Genomic DNA, 17,169 nt, shown 5'->3' on the forward strand with positions numbered 1-17,169 from the left:
AAACTTAATTATTTTATTGCAAATGAATTTAACAAAAAACAAGTAATTTTCATGTAGTGTTCATACAACTATGATGATGGATTGAACTTTATAGGCGAAAAAACTGATATCAATTCAATAAAATGGGAATAAAATAAATTAATGAATGAAAAAAATGTTGTTGAAGAACACATCTTGAGTAGACAGCAAGACATGGATAGCAAGTTGTGAAAATAAAGCTATCTTCAGTAGATAGCGAGATGTACTACACTACAGTCCCATTCATGATGTAGCAAGGTATGAGTCCTGGGCCGAGAAGTAACCATCTCAGTATACGTAGGCCCTATTGCTATTTGTAATTAGAGGGAAATATGCTATCTTCAGTAGATAGCATTGTTTCATCGGGAGGCAATATACATAAAATCTTCAGTAGATACCATTATTTAGTTGTCACAGGGCATACTCTCTTCAGTAGATAGCATTGTTTCATGAGAGTTAATAACTATTTTCAGTAATTTAGCATGAGATTAGTAATTTTCATGAGAGTAAATTGCTATATTCAGTAGATAGCATTTGTAATTAGAGGGAATTGTATATGCTTACGGTCTTCAGTAGATAGCATTGTTTCATGCGAGTAAATTGCTATCTTCAGTAGATAGCATAATTTCATGCGAGTAAATTGCTACCGGTATATTCAGTAGATAGCAATGTTTCATTGGAAGGCAATATGCTATTCAGTAGATTAGCATTGTTTCATTAGAGGGCAATATGAGAATAAAATGCTATCTTCAGTAGATAGCATTATTTAGTTAGAGGGCAATATCCTCTCTTCAGTATACAGTAGATAGCATTATTTCATGAGAGTAAATTGCTATTTTCAGTAGATAGCATTTGTAATTGAGGGAAATATGCTATCTTCATTAGATGGCATTGTTTCATTGGGAGGCAATATGCTATATTCAGTAGATAGCATTGTGTCATTGGAGGGCAATATGAGAATAAAATCTTCAGTATATAGCATTATTTAGTTAGAGGGCAACATACTCTCTTTAGTAGATACCATTATTTCATGAGAGTAAATTGCTATTTTCAGTAGATAGCATTTGTAATTGAGGGAAATATGCTATCTTCATTAGATGGCATTGTTTCATTGGGAGGCAATATGCTATATTCAGTAGATAGCATTGTGTCATTGGAGGGCAATATGAGAATAAAATCTTCAGTATATAGCATTATTTAGTTAGAGGGCAACATACTCTCTTTAGTAGATACCATTATTTCATGAGAGTATATTGCTATTTTCAGTAGATAGCATTTGTTATTAGAGGGAAATATGCTATCTTCAGTAGATAGCATTGTTTCATTGGAAGGCAGTATGATATATTCAGTAAATAGCATTGTTTCATTGGAGGGTAATACAATCTTCAGTAGATAGCATTATTTAGAGGGCAATATAGGCCTACTCTCTTCAGTATAGATAGCATTGTTTCTTGAGAGTAAATTGCTATTTTCAGTAGATAGCATTATTTCATGAGAGTAAATTACTACATTCAGTAGATAACATTTGTAATTAGATTTCATTTCATTTCATTTCATTTCAATTTTATTTATACACGGAAAAGCCCAGATCAGCCCTTGAGCTGGTCTTCCCCTGAAGGCCGTGTTGCTACATAAATTTACATGTTACATGACATCATTAATCAAGGATATTAAAAGTAAATGGAAATACAAAACAAGTATAAAAACTATATATGACAAAGTGATAAAATATAAATTAAACATATAAAGCAAGTACAATTGACAAAATAATACGGTAACCAAAAGCAAACATTTAGGCAAAGTTCAATTCATAATTACAGTAAAGCAATCTCCTGAACGCAGCAGATCTATCGCACAACTGTGCTTCAGCTGAGAGATCGTTCATAGATCGATTAGAGGGAATTGTGCTGTCTTCAGTAGATAGCATTGTTTCATGTGAGTAAATTGCTATCTTCAATAGATAGCATTTGAGTAAATTGCTATATTCAGTAGTAGATTAGCATTGTTTCATTAGAGGGCAATATGAGAATAAAATGCTATCTTCAGTAGATAGCATTATTTAGTTAGAGGGCAATATACTCTCTTCAGTCTTCAGTATACAGTAGATACCATTATTTCATGAGAGTAAATTGCTATATTCAGTAGATAGCATTTGTAATTGAGGGAAATATGCTATCTTCATTAGATGGCATTGTTTCATTGGGAGGCAATATGCTATATTCAGTAGATAGCATTGTGTCAATTTGTCATTGTGTCAATTGTGAGGGCAATTTGAGAATAAAATCTTCAGTATATAGCATTATTTAGTTATATACTATCTTCAGTAGATACCATTATTTCATTGCTATTTTCAGTAGATAGCATTTGTTATTAGAGGGAAATATGCTATCATCAGTAGATAGCATTGTTTCATTGGTAGGCAATATGCTATTTTCAGTACATAGCATTATTTAATTAGAGGGCAATATATGCTATTCAGTAGGTAACATTTTTTCATTGGAAGGCAGTATGATATATTCAGTAGATAGCATTGTTTCATTGGAGGCAATACAATCTTCAGTAGATAACATTATGTAGAGGGCAATATACTCTCTTCAGTAGATAGCATTGTTTCATGAGAGTAAATTACTATTTTCAGTAGATAGCATTATTTAATTAAAGGCGGGATGTTATATGCAGTAGAAGCAATGTTTCATTAGAAGGCAATAGCCTATTCAGTAGATAGCATTGTTTCATTAGAGGGCGATACCGTAAAACCCCGTCTACAAGCATATATAGTGTTTTTTATGAAAGCTAAATTAATTCAAAGCAAGAGGAAGCGTAAATATACCAATGCAATAGATTGGTCTTAAAATAATACTTGTTTGTATATGCTTGGATCCGTAATTTATTTGCTCAAACTCCATAATGGCGTCTGGATTAATGTAGCTTTCATTAGAAGCACTCTATATGCTTGTAGACGGGGTTTTACGGTATACTCTCTTCAGTCTCTCTCTCCCTCTCTCTCTCGCTCTCTCTTTATCTTCAGTAGATAGCAACAATGATATTTTCAGTACATAGTATTATTTAAAAGGGCATTTCGTGATCCACAGCCTCATCCCCCCACTTTTCTCAAAAACTGTTGAGATTTTTATATCGCTGGAAACCTCTGGCTACATACAAAATATTTCTTGCAGATTAATTCATTCAGCAAAGATATCGTGAAATTTGAATTTCGTTCTGGGTATACGGTACCAGAACGAAATGTAATACACATAATCATGCATAACTCACATACGCGAAATCGGAATCAACTGAAGTTTAGGGAATAAGCTTTTTTCGTTGATATCTACTGAAAAATGTCATAAAAAGAGGATGCTAGGATCACGAAATACTCCTTTAATTTAGAGGGCAATATGCTATTCAGTAGATGGCATTGTTTCATTGGAAGGCAGTACAGTATGCTATATTCAGTAGATAGCATTTTACTCTCATATTTCCCTCTATTGAAACGATGATATCTTCAGTAGATAGCATTATTTAATTAGTTGAACTTCGATGTATCAAATAACTAGAGCCAAAATGTGGGCAAAACTTTTTGATTTTCACCGCTTGGAGGTGGTGCACAATCAATGATCGATGTTCCATCCTTGCTCTCCCCTAGCTATGCCACTTAAAAATCGCCCAAATCTGTAAATCTGTTTCGTTTTGCACACATTTTTAATCACAATTTTAAGTTCAGCCAAAAAACGACCACTTTTACATGCATACATGAAATTAAAAAAAAAAAGAAAGGACAATCTATGTTGGTCGGGGTCATGGAAGGGCAGTATTATCGGGTAAGGTGGTAGGGTAAAAGAAAAAATGAGCATAAAGGATGATGGGACGATTGGCGGCGCGGTGTCACAACAGGAAAAAATATCTGGAGGGGTAGCACCTCCCCTTCGTTAAAGCCATATTGTAGCATTTCTTCAAGAATTATATATTTTTTTCACTGCAGGGTATTGCACTGTGTGTGCGTTTCGACTAATATTTCCATCATTAATTAAATGGTTTCATACGTTTTATTCAAAACAGCACATAAAGCCTCTTGTCATAGGCGTAGATCCCGGGGGGGATGGGGGGGATTTATCCCCCCCAATATTTTGCCAGGGGGGGATGATCCATACAATCATCCCCCCCAATGTTGACGCCTGTATATGGGTTTCCAATCAAATTAACCCCATAGGCCTATTTGGCCATTTCAACCTAAAAAGTGCAAACTTTTTCGCGCTCCACGCGAATTTATTCAACTTTTGTACAATATTTCACCAGTTTAGCTTTAATATTGCACAATTTTTCACGCGCGCTTCGCGCGCATTTGTACCATAACCTTATTTTGTCACCAAAAGGTGCTGACTTCAAGAAATTTTTTCTAACCCCATCCCCCCCAATGGCGAAAAGAAATCTACGCCACTGCCTCTTGTTATTTTTGTTGCAAGTTACCATATTTCCTATATTGGTCAACCCCTTCTATTAAACGCCCCCACCATTTGTTCAAAGATGTTGCCGAAATGTCTATTTGTGTAAGTAAGCTGAACACGGTCCACGTGTGATCGGTAATGGGCGAAAGTGACATCGCAAACCTGGAAGTTAACCGGTTCAACCGAAGTCATTGATCCTAAGTTCATATTTTTTCCAGCATTTTTTTGTTGTAAAATTGACCTTTTAATAAACACCCCTTTTGGAAAATGCATTGCCCCCTGGGTCGTTTAATAGAGGAAATACGGTAGGCCCCTATGCATTACAATTGTGATGCGATCAAGCAAAATGAGTCGATGTCTATCAAAATCAAAATTTAGTTTTTGATCTCATTATAAATGAGCCATTTTCAGAGCTTTATTTTGCTGAAAACCCCATCATAATTAGACTTATGGTTCCAGAGATATGGCCATTTTAGTGTTGCTCAGAACATAAGTTGAATACTATTTTATTTCTAATTAAATTGTGTAAAATGGTTTTTTTGAAAAATCCTCAGCAAGTGTTACAATATGGCTTTAAATGAGGGTTTACCCAAATGCGAGTTTCATTTTCTAATTTCAAAAACTTGTTGAGCTTTCAAAACAAAGGAAAGCAAACACACACACAAAATTTATACTTAATTATTTTATTGCAAATGAATTTAACAAAAAAGCAAGTAATTTTCATGTAGTGTTCATACAACTATGATATTGGATTGACCTTGAGATAGGCGAAAAAACAGATCCAAATGAGAAAAAAATTCCTATCTGACCCCCGAAAGCGATCGAGCGATATAGCTCCAAGGTCACATAAAATAGTAACAATTTCAATATAAATATAAAAATAAAAATTAATAAATAAACCATGTACATTTATAGAGAGTATGCAATACGACATCACTCATAACAGAATCATCCTCATTTTTAAAAAAAACAATTCTATCCTCTATAATAAGGTATTACGGAAAAATTCGCATGATAATACAATAAAACGTGTGATAGGTATGAATGGTTGTGGAATCGATCTAGAGACCTGTCCCTCTGTCATCTTGAGTTATCTTGGAACTGTCCTCCAGCATGTCTGCCATTTCACACTTGCCAATTATATAATACAATACAAATTAATGCAAAGAGCATTTGCGCCATTTCCAAAAGGCTCAGAACGCTTACAAAATAAAAACCTTAATATTAGCGCTTAAAACTACATTTGAAGGTGCATCTTAAAATATAAATATACAATATCAATTTAAACAGGTTAAGGAAACATAAGTTTTAGAGCGGCTTGGCCAGGATTATTTTCTGTTAGAGGCTAAATGGTCCTAAAAATTTTCAAACAAATTTTAAAACTTTTCGAAAAATTCATTCAAAATCAATCCACATCGGCGAAAAACGGCTGCTTTTATTTTCATATGCTTAAAATATATCCTCAAAAGTTCCCAAAATGCAAAATCTGGGTAGGCTGAGCCTTTAGAACCTATTTTTGTCGCCTTACATCAAATCAATTTTTGAGCATACATTTTATTAGAATGCATTTACTACTAGACAATGAAATTATTAAAAACAACCAAATAAATTTTGAAATTTCAGATATACAAGCCTGCATAATTATAAGGCTGTATTAATTTTGGAATGAAGAAATAATCTCAAAGAGACACTTTACAAATTCAACAAAAATTAAAAATTTGCAGTAACTTTGAACCAAAGGTATATGTGATGCAGTACATGAAAAGTGAGAACTTCGCAGGTGAGGTAAATTTTGAGTTCAGTATTTCTGCTTTGAAAGCATTTTACAAGCTTTAAAATGACACCTCATTTGCTCAAATTGATCAAGGCATTCATATTTTATAAGTGAAAAAGCATCCCAAATTCTTACTATTTTCCTTATTTTTATGTCTTTTGCTACAAAGTCCTCCCTTTTGATGTATCACATATCACATATCACATATAACATGAAGATCAAATACAATCAATTTTCAAATTACAGTGGCAGCAAAAGTACTGGATGAACCGCATCCATGCCCTCAGCAGCAGCCGCTATATATCTCAGCAGCATTGTTCACAGAATTGCATGTGAAGTTATGTAATTATGCAAGTTACTCTTAATTGCTGAAGGTGACCGGATACTGCTTCTTTTTTTTTTTTACAAATGCTTCCCTGTTCTTGTTCTGTATGTTGATTATGGTACTTCCATTGTTCCAAGGGTATATTGTTCTTGGATGTTTTTGAAGCAGTGTTTTGTTTGCTTGGAACATTTGGTATGTTTTGCTGTGACAGGTGGTTGCATGGCTGACTAGAGATGGACCAGACACAATCAGATACCAAAACACTGAAAAAGAAAGAAAACAAGTGATTATAACTAAAAGGACATAATATTCTACTCGGTAAACAATGTTTGTTGTATCTGATCCAGAAACTGAACTAACTGGTCGTCGTTTGGGCAGGAAAATCCTCACGTGTGTCATTGGCCCCTGAAAATGCTTATTAAGTAAAACCTCCTATGTAACTGGTTGGCCGTTTTGTTTTAAAGATGTTCTGCCCAACGAAGTTGTGTACGTTACAGCAAACACTGTTACCTTTGTCAACACTTGATGAACACTTGTTCAATCATAATATTATATTAAGACATATTTTGTGTGCAAAATTTCAGTCATGTGGTCACTTTGGATGAGAGAACCCACTAGGTTTTTAGGTAGTGACCCAACAGTTCTTTGACATCCTTTAAACGAAAGATGTTTAGTTAGGGTGTCAATATTCTGATTACTTTTCCTTTGATAAAGATCCGGCTAGGATCGAAAGCTCAGGCCATTAACGAAATTTGTACAAAAACTAGTTAAAATATCAGTCAAAGTTGATCTTCCTGTTTTGAATTGTCAACATTTCACACTCGGTTTAAAGGGGAGGGGGTTGGCCTCCAAATAAAAGGAATTTTGTTTATAGGACATCATTGAACTTTCGGCTTGTTCCCTTATGTGGATCCAAATTATTTCTGCTATGACAATTTTTTGATTAATACTGTCTGTGGAAATCTTGTAAAATGATACTTACCTCTGCAAGTATCAACATGGAGGCAAATCCAACTTCCTCAGATCATGAAAATACTATAACAAAGAAAATACAAACAATTAATTAATGTTTCTTATCAGACTTTAGTGTGATTTAAGGGGACATTAGCAGATTTATCAGTATTTGAAACAATTTTGTCAAATTCACACAACAATTTCCTCAGATTTTTCAAAAGTATGTAGTGATGTAGAGGATGTAGTGATCAGTAAAAATTTAGCAAGATTTGCAGTTATTGAATTTAACTCAATTTAACTCAATAGCACCATTTTATCAATCACAATTTGATGCAATTCAAAATATTTACCGCAATTATTTCCAATGATTTATCAAAATTGAGCAAGATTTGTTCAGCCACCATTCACAGCTAAATAAATAGTTAAAGCTATTTTTCACTAAACTTCAACTAACAGTAATTTATTTGATTAAGAGTGATTTTACCATTTCCCCTTGTGACATACAGCTACAATTTTGGGAGTTTTAAGGTCCACATATTGGTTAACTTCTTAAAATGTGCCCAAAACGGATCTAATTTGGAAGTCTGAAACATCACATAGGATTTGATTTTTTAATGAAAATATTTCCATAGTTTAACATTCCCAGTTGTATGAGCAGATATGTTGTTTTTTTTAAAAAGGTCCAAAGAGTTGAGCAATAATTAATCCTAGCTACAGGCAGAATTGTCCCAAAGCATAGACTCTGATGCAATATTGCATCACTGTAAAATAAACATCCCATTTTCTGTTAACTGTACTTACATGGTTCAGGGACCTAAATTTCATTCATTGAAATAGGAAGACATCTAAAAATCGTTAACGTCTAAACCATCTCATCCAATCCAGGTATTGATATCTGCAAAATGCAACAATCAAATTTAAAAATATTAATACACTGATTTTCTAAATCATGTCAGCATCTCACCAAGCACACAAAATACAAGGAATGTGACAACACACAGAACATTTTACCTTGATCGCATAACCCTCTGCAAGAACAAAGACATACACAACATCACAATAGATAATGGAATCATAGGAAAATATTCCAAGTTTAATGGGTAAAATTATCCAAGAGAGTGATAATAAGGAATCCTTGTTAAGACGTCGTAAATTCTCAGCATGAAATTTGAGGTTTCAGTGCTGTTATCATAGGTGATGCTTACCTGGTAATCATTCTGTAACTTCCGAAGATGCCTATCATGGTAAACATGGTAACACCCTGAAGAGTTTATCATGAAGTATGTGGCCAGTCCAACTACTTTTCTTGAATGGTCCTGGTTAGTGGTCTTTGGTGTACAGCTCATCACTGTTTGTTACTCATTTAATGACATTGATGATACATAGGCAGATGGTAAATAAGTTTCACTGATTTAGCAAATCCATGACCTGACGGAATAAAATCACTTACGAACAAAAAAAAAGTGTCAGTAAAAATGTAATGAAAACGGGAACAGAATGCTCCAATCACCAAGCATTTGGCCCACTTTCTGAAGATAAACAAAAGACAATCCAGGCAAGCACAACATATAGACAACACCCATACTGCTCACCGTGTTTGCACTAAATGCTTCTCATGAGTAGGTTCTATGTACTGATGCAAAAATACAGGCTGGTATCTCTAACCTAGCCCCAACCCTGGCCCTAATCCTAGTTCTAACCCTCCCCTACCTCTAACCCTAGCCCTAACCCCACATCTAACCCTATCCCGTGGCCCTAACCCTATCTCTAACCCTAGCCTAACCAGATACCAGGCACCGAACTCCCGATCAATATATAGATTTACTCACTTAAGTATTTCTTACAAGCATGATGAATAGCAAAGATGTTATCTATACATTATGCAGGCTGAAAAGGCTCAGGAAGTCGACATGGAGTGGGCTTCATACTCAGCAATTCAAGTAAAATGCTCATGCTATCCTCATCCTTCACTTCATCCTCCTCTACTTCCTCATCCTCGTCCACTCCTCATCCTCCTCCACCACTCCACATCATCCTTCTCCTCAGGGACAACACAAACACATACAAAAAACATACAGAAGGCAAAATACTGACCATTTATTGCCTCCTCTTCTGTCGTAACTCCAATTCCCGTCTCCTCAAAGCCATCTGAAACACAAAAACCAAACAAAAAAATAGAATAGAAATGTTAGTACATAAAATAATACAGCTATGCGCACCCTCTCCCCCCTGCCACTTCCCTATACCTTGCACTTGAACACAACATGAACAAAACAAGATAGACGCAAACACAAACATACATGAAAACAAGACATAAAACATGAAACAAAAAACATTGACATAAAACAGACATATAGACAGACAATGAGACAAAGACTGGCACGATCTCGGGAGCCACTCCGAGACGTGGAAGTCTTGAGGAAGGAAGCCAACTCGATCTCGGGAAGCCACTCTGAGACGAGAAAGCTGGGAGGAAGCCGGCTCGATCTCGATCTCGGGAGCCACCCCGGGGGACGAGCCAGCCGGCTAGATCTTGGGGAGCTACCCTGGGATAGGTAGATACCCAAGATGGGGAAGGGGGCACCGCGTCGCCGACAGTACTGTCTTGGTGATATACAGTAGCAATTGTACAGTACAATTGGTCGGACAGGAATACATACATAAAAACATGACATAAAACATGAAACAAAAAACATAAAACAGACATAGACAGACAAAGACCACAAAGTGCACAAACAAGACAAGACAGACAAACATACAGATAGACAGTACAGACAAACACAAAAGAAAAAGAAGACAGACAGACAAAGACAAAGACAAAGACAATAGACAGACAAAATGGGCACCGGTCGCCGACAGTACTGTCTTGGTGATATACAATAGCATTTGTACTGTACAATTGGTTGCAATTGTAGAGTACAATCGGTCGGACAGGAATTTATTTCTGCAAGAGCGGTCAGAGACATACAAGACGCATATAATCAGGAAGGAAGGAGTTAAGAAGGAGGAAAGACATGACAATGAAACAGAACAAACATGAGCACATAATTAAAAGCTTATTAAAGAATTTAAATTTCTAGATTTTGAATGCAAAACAGCAAATCAATTACTTACCAAACGCTAGTAAAATTTGCTTAAATTTAAAAGCCACTTTCTGTGCCATCTATGTTTTTACATACTAGTACTTGGAACCCTTCACCATTGTCCCCAAATGGTCACCACCTGTCATATAGTACCATTCACCATTGTCATCCATTCCATAACTGATATATTCATCTGCATGCATTGATTGTCTGAAATGTTAAGTGTCAAATTATTCTTATTGAAATGATTCCTTTTGAACAACAAATACTATAAGATTTAAACACATCAAAAGAAATAAGTCCCCCTCTGAACATATCGTCATAACATTGTAAGGTTTCGTTTTGTACCAATAAAACTAACTTTGAAATAATTATGTCTGTTTACTAAGTGCTCTGTGAAAATGAGAGATGTCCATGACTTCAGGGCTGAATGAGCCTAAATTGAAGGCAAAACTGCCCTTTTCAAAAATCACAAAGTAATAATAATAATGGGGGATGTAGTGAAGTCGCTTGTTGGGTGATTAGGCCAAAACAAATGTTTGCTTGCCCTCCACCGACCGACCGACAAATGTGTAGTTTTTAATTTATAATTTTAAATGTTTTTTATTACTTTTTGGTGTCTAAATTTCATTTCAAAACTAAATTGGGCCAACAACATATTTCTTAAGAAAATCATTACTGTAAACTCATAACATTTATAACTATCCATTCATGCATCAATGTTTCCAATAAACTTGGCGTCTTATGCCTGTAAGTATGCAGTCGTTCTAATTGAACCAATTTCTATGGTGTATCTTAAGGTTTGAAGTGAAGTATGCATCTTTCCACATGACCAATGTTCATTGCCTACAGGCCTATACAGTAGTGAGTCATTAAAAAATAAACATTCCGACCGACCGACCGACCCCAAAAATATGGAGGGTAAGCAATCAATATTTTTTTCCCTATAGGGGCCACGTTGTGCGGTTATTCTCGACCAAAATGAGAGCTGCACAGTATTGGAAGGAAGGAATGGCATGGGCGGTTTTGGAACAAATACGACCTGCTGATAATAGCTACCCATGCCATTGATATAAAAGATGTGGAAATGTTTTGTTATTTTATGAAGTAGCTCAGGTGTTTATGCAACCCAGATTATTAATAAACCATCAATTTATGATTGGAATCAGTGACAGTATTAAAATTTAGGGGGGAGGAGGCTTCTATTGGACTTTGAAGATGTCCCGCATGGAAACAAAAATTACGGGGACATGTCTATAATTTGAATGCCACATGATTTAATTGCAAATTTAGACATACAGGGGCATAGGAGGGGCAGCCCCCCCAAAAAAAAACTCTAGAGGGCCAAAAAGGTCAACTTTGCAGGCGTATCAAGTGAAAAAAGGTTTTGTGATTTTATAGTCAAAAAATGTCAAAATTTGCCCATTTATGAGCATAGTGAGCGAAATAATGAGGTGCTTTATGCTTTTCTTGGTCAAAAAACTGAGTCCAAAATATTAGGAAAAGGTACTTTTTCAAAAGCAGCCCCCTCAAAATAAATCCAGGCTATGCCCCTTATACGTCTTTTGTTTCTTTCTTTTTCTTATAACGTGCATACCGATACCTCAATATTGAGTATGGTCGCATAATCATGGAACCTAGGATTGATTACATATATCAGAACCGGGGATTGTCCCCCTCCTCTTTTCAAATAGCTGAACTTAACGTGCCCAGGGTTGAAACATTACAAAATTACATCGAAAATGAAGTTTGTATATTCCATAACTACACTTAAAGGAGTATTTCGTGATCCTAGCATCCTCTATTTATGTCATTTTTCATTAGATATCCACAAAAAAAACCTATTCCCAAAATTTCAGTTGATTCCGATTTTGCGTTCGCGAGTTGTGCATGATTATGTGTATTACACTGCTCCATAGACAATGCGTTGTAATTTCGTTCTGGTGCACCAGAACAAAATTCAAATTTCACGATATCTTTGGACTTTGCTAAACGAATTAATCTGCAAGAAATATTTTGTACATAAACATTATGTAGCCAGAGGTTTCCAGTGATATAAAAGTGGGGTGGGGGGGGTGAGGCTGTGGATCACGAAATGCCCTTTTTAAAAACTACATTAAACCTGTTTGATTTTGATGAATTTCGTACTAACGAGTCAAACATACACAGATCACCCTGTGGGAGATACCCATGGCCTATGTACCGTAAAAATGGGGCAACTCTGGTCAGCGGGGTAACTTTGGTAGCCTTTGGTCGGTCATATTTTCGTACAGCAATATTGTTTTTAGTCATATTTGGTGTCAATTTTATTAGAAATATATTTGGAAGAAACAATAGTCGCTCATGTCCAATTTCCTCGAAATTTACCAAATTAGCATTTTTTTTAAACATTTATTTCAGAAAAAATAAAAATTAGTATTTGTGAGCAAGGATGTGTGCTTGATTAATTTATTTTGCAAGGGGTCAAATGTCACAAAAACATCAACTTGCCCATTTACAGCGAAAATCTTTTTTTTTCTTAATAAATAGGCCTAAATAAATAAATTTTGGATTTATAAGTTACGGGGTAACTTTGGTCAGGCTATTTTTAACCCCAGGGCACCCTTGCAAAATTATTCAATAATCTTTTTCAACTTCAAGGTGTAGAAGGGAACCCTAATGTCACAAAAAAGAGATAATTAGAAATATAATTGGTTTTGTTTGGAAGCAGTGGTTAAAAGTTACCCCATTTTACGGTATTTCTCTTTCTAATTAACATTTTAAAGCCATTTCTGTAAAAATAGATTAGTATTTATTTTCCATAAAATGTTAGCTTTTACTGTCAGATATATGTCCCCTTTTAATTTTGATTTTAATTTTGAGCCAAACAAGTGAGGTAAAGCATAGAAAATTGGAATTTACTACTACCGCCCATGCATGTTACTCTCGCGGTTGTAATACGGTACGATCCTCTGGGTGTGTGTGTATGTATGTGTATCACGCACGCCTTTAGGGCCTACATACTGTGCATACGTGTTCGACTAATATTTCCATCGTAAAAATAAAACGCCGGTTCCATCGTTTTATTCAAAATCTCGGATTTTGACAAAACTACAGCACCTAAAGTCTTGATTTAGATATGCCAGGTGAATTCAAATTTGCCATCAAACTGCATCATTTTATATTTCTTGAGTAAAGAAAGTCAAAACTGAAAACCTTTTTGTCATAGCACTTTCCGTAGCAAAGTTACATCTTATCAAAGATTGACTTTCATCAAAAAGATTCTGCTAGCAAAATTCCCCAAAACAGCATTTCGGGGGTGTTTCTAGATCTTAGTCTCATGACGATAGCAGAGTTTTTTAATGGAACTGCTATCAAAATCCCTCTAAAATTCCATATGTGCGAGTGTCTCATCACCAAAAAAAATCATATTTGGGTCAAGTGAAGTATAGACAACATATTTATGTAGGTTTATTTGAGCTAGCAGGTCTTTTAAATTTCTATGTAAATATGTATTGCCGGTTTAGGCCATTTTGGCTGATTAGCAAATGTGTTAACTGAGGTTTCCCTCTCATACCTAGGGGAAGGTGGGGCATAACGGACCCCCGGGGCAAAACGGAACCACCTGGAAAAATAGGCCTTCGCAATACTGCCGTCTATGCAAATTATATTGAGGAACACAAGTATGGCTACGAGGATTTACAACAAAAATTTTATCTGAAACAATCCACTGACATTCGAGCAAGATCGAGTCAAAAAATTACTACCCGTCTGGTATAAGATATGTAGATGTTTAATGCGCTGAAATTTTACTTCATTAATATCGGATTTCCAAATAATTGTGTATATTGTAAACACGAAGGTACTAGCCATGAGCTGTATTAAGTGCATGGCCTATATGCTACGATGTATTATGCATGCAACCTATTTCTAAAAAATCGGGTATGGGGCAAAACGGAACCCTAGGTGTGGGGCATAACGGAACAGGGTTCCGTTTTGCCCCGGGCGTTTTGTCCCACAGATGGGTTCCGTTTTGCCCCAATTGGACATAACTTGTCTTCACTCAAGGAAATGTAGGCGTTATCTAGGGGCCTACTCGAACATGGTAAACACTTCGCTGAAACATAGACATATAACTAGACCTACAGATAGAATTAATGATTAAAAGTTAACCACTTACTCCACAGAGATGGTAGGCCTACTGAATATTTCTTTCTGATCAAATATTGGTCATACATATTATAGGCCTACTAGGCCTATAAGAAGTTAACCACTCACTCCACAGAGATGGTAGGCCCACTTAATATTGTAACTGAATATAGCCTACATATAACTAGGCCTAGGGCCTACCGATGGAACAACTGATATAAGTTTACACCCAGGGTGCCGTTTTGCCCCATAGGGGTTCCGTTTTGCCCCGATAGTGGGGCAAAACGGTTTTTTTTTGTTGAAAATATTTCTTCATTTTTATAAAAAATTGTAAGATTCAAGTTATATTGGTTAATGGTATATTAAAGGTAAATATAAACTTCAACTGAACATATAATTTTTACAGTCATATTACTTATGGTGACGTCACAGAGCATCCTCAAAGTTAAGTGTTCCGTTATGCCCCACCTTCCCCCTACTTATTTTTGCAGAGTATCTTTATTGACTAAAGTACATTACAATCGTGTAAATTTACATTTTTTTGTGGGTGTTCTCCCCACCAAATGTTATAATATGGCTTTAAGTGATGAAATATAGCAATGTTACTTGAAATAAAATAAAAAATGTAGGCGAATTTGACCACCCTGTATGTTCAACACAGAACACCAGCAGTCGCCCCTTTATTATTTGTTTTGTGGGCCATTGTCATATCTTTTAAAATCCACATCTGTTTTGACTTGCACATTTTGGGAGAAAAAGAGGACCCAGGTGTATCAAAATTACAAAATATATATTATTTTTTATGTTACACCCTGTAAGAATTTTACCCACCCTGAATATTGGATCTCTTTTTGCCATATCTAACATCCTTGTCGTATAAGCTTTCCAAAAATGTATACTTGTATACACTTTAAATGTTAGGATGAAAGTTATGCTTACTCCAGTACATATTGGTGCAGTACATATTGGTGACGTTTAAATGTCATTTTTCATTGTGTATTTTTTGTACCCAGTTCTTGACATACGACCTTATGTACATGTGTACCATGTACTAGTAATTGCCGAAACAATTACCAATTTCCGAATATAGGCCTAGATTGAACAACTTGCAGCGAAGTTGTGAGTAATTCACTACTGTATCAACAATTATACAATAACAATTTTTATGTTATAGGCCCTATTATTTGATCATAAGCTTACCGTTTTATACAAGCAGTTTATCCGGGCTAATTGTATCATCACCTGTCTGTCTCTCCGACACGTCCTGTTGTATACGCAATCAGATGGCCTTTAAAAATTCGCGCGAATTTTTAAAGTCCATTCAGTTGATTGCTGACGTCATGAAGGATATTCCATTCAGTCACAGAGGGGGTTCAAGTTCACAGCTAGATCCGATGACGTACTGCGCATGCAACATTTGGCGTAACACATGCAACGCCACCACTAAATTTACACAAATTATTGATGTGTCTGATTATTTTTCATGGACTAGTAGCTTACCTCTTTAAAAATGATTACAACCGGTTGAGATGAGAAAAATATTATTACGCCAAGACTGTTCCCTCACGTCATAAAAGTGGCTTACCGGTATGTATCAATCCGCAAAAAACAACAACATAGGGCCTAATAGCTCCATGATAATAGTTTTTTTCTTGTATGTTAAAGTATTGGCTATAAGTTTAGCCTTGTCCAATGTCCAAGGCCTTTAAGGCCTAAAAATTTGTTTGATTGGCGTAACCCGACCGACCCTAAAAATAGGCCCAACCCTAGACTTTTTTCTTATTTTTTTGCATAAATTTTTTAAAATAAAAAAAAAAATAAAATAAAAATAAAAAAGAAACAAAAAAGTTCCAAGGCCTTTAGCATACACAAAGTTACCGTGTGTGTAAAAAAAAATTGCCGACCGACCCTAATTTTTTTTATGTTACGCCAATCAAACCCATTTTTTAGGCCTAAGTTCACTGCTGCGTTGAACTGGAAATGTTTGGGAAAAACTAAAAATAACGCCTTTAATTTATGTAAATCCTGAAAAAATTGTATCATCTAATGATGTTATTTCAATTTTCATATACTTTGATGACCAGTGTTTGCAAGTTATATAAAGTCTGTGGAACAACCCATTTGGTATATTTGACAGGCTGATCTCCAATAGAGTCAGATTAATTGTGTTATTGAACAAATCTGCATCTAATGATATCAAACTGTTCGAGGTTAACAAATCCTTTGAACAGACTTTCCGGTAAAATTATTATGTCAACTTGTTTTTAGACAATAAGAGTGTAACCAGTCTACTTGTCTCATTGAACATATTTCCATCTAATGAAATAATTTGATTTCCGGAATTCCATCAAGGTATAACTGAGTAAGGTTAATCAATCCTTTGAACAAACCTTTTGGTAAGATTATCAACTTGTTTTCATTCAGACTGAGCGCGAGCATACTCAG

The 17,169-nt window shown here is 35.4% G+C and overlaps 1 long non-coding RNA gene across 5 annotated transcripts; it reads right to left on the minus strand.

Moving 5' to 3' along the window:
* Window positions 1–5,425: 5,425 nt before the first annotated feature.
* LOC140160959 (uncharacterized) lies at window positions 5,426–16,152 on the minus strand. 5 transcript variants are annotated; one of them, XR_011860049.1, is made up of 7 exons: window positions 15,925–16,152; window positions 10,628–10,806; window positions 9,106–9,661; window positions 8,719–8,958; window positions 8,315–8,408; window positions 7,542–7,594; window positions 5,426–6,822 (listed from the first exon to the last, which is right to left on the minus strand). It is a non-coding gene; the product is annotated as an uncharacterized lncRNA (long non-coding RNA). The 5 variants fall into 5 exon arrangements; XR_011860051.1 differs by having other exon boundaries at window positions 9,608–9,661; window positions 15,925–16,145; XR_011860047.1 differs by having other exon boundaries at window positions 8,719–9,661.
* Window positions 16,153–17,169: the final 1,017 nt, after the last annotated feature.

The sequence above is a fragment of the Amphiura filiformis genome, chromosome 9 (assembly GCF_039555335.1).
Source record: "Amphiura filiformis chromosome 9, Afil_fr2py, whole genome shotgun sequence".
In the NCBI taxonomy this organism is placed as follows: Eukaryota; Metazoa; Echinodermata; class Ophiuroidea; order Amphilepidida; family Amphiuridae; genus Amphiura; species Amphiura filiformis.